The sequence below is a fragment of the Poecilia latipinna genome, unplaced genomic scaffold (assembly GCF_001443285.1).
Source record: "Poecilia latipinna isolate Pla-1442-1.1 unplaced genomic scaffold, P_latipinna-1.0 Scaffold428, whole genome shotgun sequence".
Classification (NCBI taxonomy): domain Eukaryota; kingdom Metazoa; phylum Chordata; class Actinopteri; order Cyprinodontiformes; family Poeciliidae; genus Poecilia; species Poecilia latipinna.
In genome coordinates this window covers 60,955-64,755 of record NW_015113044.1, presented here as the reverse complement: position 1 = coordinate 64,755, position 3,801 = coordinate 60,955, and the positions used below count along the sequence as shown (strand labels likewise).

Here is a 3,801-nt window from a genome sequence, read left to right as displayed (position 1 = left end):
TTTTTGTTTTATTCTGCTCCTGTATGCAACTGCAATATTAATGGAGGAATAATGTTTTGTTCAGTTCTTGACTTTCAGTTCAACGACTTTCCCCTTTCATTTACCATAAATGACATTTAAGAAAAAAGTTTTTTTTTTTTATCTTTGATGTTTTTTATTCTAATAGCTAAATATTCAAACAAAACACAGAATTATGAAAGCAAATCGATCTGTTGTCATTTAACTGTACAAAAGTCTCGAAAAATGGCTTTCTTGATTCTGAACATTAAGTTGTTAAAACAAATGGATAAAACATGTGAATAAACTCTAATAGCATCAGGCACATGATCTGACAGGCAGGTGACTTTTGATTTTGCAAAACTAATTTAAAGATTCACAGAGTCGTTGCAGAGTTAGACAATGTTGTTCAGCGCAACCAAGAACAGAAATCACCTTAATTGTTAAGGATGCAACCTAACCTCTTTATCAACATTATTTTATTTTTGCCAAATGTTATGAAGTTATTAATTTTTTGTTCTTACAGCAGAAGCTGCACAGACTGACGTCATCAGTGACCTTATATATCAACACTTGTAGACTGTGTCAGATTATGGAAATGGGGCGTCAAGTGATGCTGCCATCTGTGTTTTAGTGCAAAAAAAAAAAAGATGTCAGCAGTGAAAAAATCTTCTGCTTCACACATTCAGTAAAGATCTGAATGTGTAAAGCTCTTACTTGGTGGATGTTTTTGTAGGACACAAGTCCGATTTCTTCCACAAGGTAGAAAGCGACTCTTCAATGTCAGGGTGTGTTTGCAAGCAATAGTGTTGTTACTGCAGCTTTCCTGGTATCCATGCAGAGTTTGGATTACATTTAACCCCAGCTCTCAAGTCTAAAAGGATGGAGGGGAAAATGACACTCAGACTTCCATCCAAACCAGCAATGTTTAAAGTAACCTTAGAATGAAATGCCAGTGTTGGGTTTCTGTCCCCTGTTTGTTTATGAGCACATGCTGTGATTTGCATTATAAGACTATCTGTTTTTATTGCAGAGCTGTTTCAGAGTCTGCAGATCTGCCTGGGTACGAGCTCCAGACACCCTTTTTTTTTTTACTGGATTCTTGTTTTATCGTTCAACATTTTTTCTTTTACTATTCTTTTACTTACTCTGACTGCCCAAGTGGATGTAAAATGTCCTGAAAATGGGTTTCAACTGATGCGTCACTGGCGTGAATCGTCCGGTAGAAAATGGCTCCTTTTAATACCTGAAACTATCTGGAACTAAATAAATAAATCACTAAATGGGATAAAACTGTGAAGAAGCAAAATAAACACTAACAGATTATATCAACTTAATATTAATAATGTTAAGAATGATGCAATGAATTCTACTACATGAAATCAGCATATTTAAATTGAGCAGACAAAGAAATGCATGTCGTTTACACACTTCCACTCTTTTCTTTATGCATTTGGGTTTTTATGCATGGATTAAAACAAACGCACATGAACATGGAAGCACATTGCTAATAGACAAATAATTTCACAAATTATTTACAGGAATGTTTAGTTCCTGCAAATAACTTTTGGATTTAAAACATTGGAAAACACCAGTTTTGAACCAGAAATTGTGAATACCACAAGGGTGCTCAGTTTATCAAATTGACATTCCTTTCAGAATAAAGTGTCACTAATTTTAGTTTTATAATTACACAGAGATTAGGGAGTTAGAGAAATGTTCTGAGTATCAAATCCAACATTAATCTGTCACTTCTGTCAAAGAAGTCTCCTTGTATTGTTAAGAAACCGATTCATTATTTGGTGAATTATAAATATGATTATATTTCCTACTAATTAAATGCATAAAAATAACATTTTTGGTATGTTATCAACCTACATCTTGTGGTCCATGATGCACTTTTTGAGTTTAGCAAGTCCTAGATTAAAGTATAATCTGACATTTTACCTTGAGGAATAACTAGAGGGATATATTCCTATAATTATGTCACTGTTGCATATAATACTATCTAAATGATCTTTTATGTATATTAGTCTGTAGAAATATGGAATACTGGAATCTGATAAAGTATGAATCTATAAGTCAGACTTTAAAGAAGAATACAAATTGGTTCTGGCCTCATCATAAATCTCCGTTTTAACAAAGTGAACAAATAACCTCAAACTCAGTAATCGCTGTAACGCCACTGCAAATGAGCAGTTAAAGCATGTTGCCCAAAATTACAACATAAATAATTAAAGCATCACCTCGACTTGGTATACGCAAGAACTTTTGATTGTTCTGGAAAATCTGTAAAAACAAATACTCCAACACACTCACACGACAACAACAATAAAAGAACGATTTGTTTATTACAGGTGGGAGTTATAAAAAACCATGTTTATCTGAATTCTGGGGGAGTAAAAAAAAAATGCTGGAAAGTTTGTGAGGGGTGTCAAAACTGGCAACAGCTTTCTGTTATTGCAGCACTTCCTTGTTAATGGTGTATGAAGAGACTTTGATCCCCATTCAGAGCCTCAAGCCACCATCACTGCGAAGCAGGAAGTCCAGAAATATGTTGCGGCCAGCAAATGACTTGCTAATTATCAAAAATACTCTTTTTGTATTGTGGTTATCTACAAAATGGGTTGGAATTAGCCCCTGTGGTCTGCCCAAGCACATTCGCTCTGAATAAATTAAACATTAAGGACATAGGAGACTGACCAAGTGTTTTGATCTTTTTTTTTTCTTGTTTTTTGGGTAGGGGAGAGGATAATTTCTTTTATTTTTCTGCGTCGGAACTTACTGTTAGAGCTTTTGAATCACAATTTGATTTACGTCGCTGATAAAACACCAACAGCAGCTGTGAGCAAGCTGCTCCTTTCTGAGAAACTCCAAAACGGAGAAAGCCTTTACAACTCCTTCCATTACCTTTTAGCTGGAATACGGCATGAGACGCCATCTGTGGCGCATAAATGTCTTTTTAAAAAGCGCGTTCCTTCTTCGACTGCTTAAAAGCAGCATCCACATGAAAGTGGAAAGAAGACGAAACTCTGTAAAACCAAAGTAGACAAACTAATTAGATGCATTTCAATCAGTAAAGGTTTTTGGAGATACTTGGTTGCAAATATATATATATATATATAAAACCTGCCTTAAATGCGAATAGATTGAATTCAAATTAATTTCACACCACTGGCATGACTGACTTTGAGTATCAGTGGATCTAAGCAACTGTTGCAAGTTTGACTTTTCATGCTTAAGCTATTTTTCCATAAGAGCATTAATGCCTTATCAAGCTGCTTATCATTCGCTGTCGGTATGCGCAGCTGGAACATTATAGTCACACTTAAATTAACCTCTTGACAAGCACGGACGCATTTGCACTTCAAACTCTGCAGTTTCCAATGGAAAAACTGATGTGGAATAAAAACACACCAGTTCCAATGTACAATATTTTTTCAATAGTAAATATGATGTGTCTTGCCCAGGGCTCAGGCTCTTTCATTTCAGCCCGCTGCCAAACGACAAAAGCCAGGGTAAATGAACACAAACCGTAAAACCATGTGCCATTTAACTGGACTCAACATCCTGGCCGAGAACCAGGCGTCCATTATTATTTATTAATTTAGTTTTAATTTGACAAATGCCTTGCAGATGTTTTGCATGCCTCATGCGTCGGTGGTGATGCCTAACCCGCTGAACTCCGCCACCCCGCTCTCTTCCACTTAGCAGCGGTAGGGAAGAATGCTGCCGCGGCATTGCCTGTTTCAGTTTATTTTCAGGTGCATGTCCGTCTGAAATTCCTTCGACATCTGCAGTTGT

General features: G+C 36.1%; 1 long non-coding RNA gene across 1 annotated transcript; it reads right to left on the bottom strand.

Moving 5' to 3' along the window:
* Positions 1-820: 820 nt before the first annotated feature.
* Positions 821-3,057, bottom strand: LOC106950897 (uncharacterized). Its single transcript, XR_001425694.1, has 3 exons — positions 2,908-3,057; positions 1,146-1,253; positions 821-871 (listed from the first exon to the last, which is right to left on the bottom strand). It is a non-coding gene; the product is annotated as an uncharacterized LOC106950897 (long non-coding RNA).
* Positions 3,058-3,801: the final 744 nt, after the last annotated feature.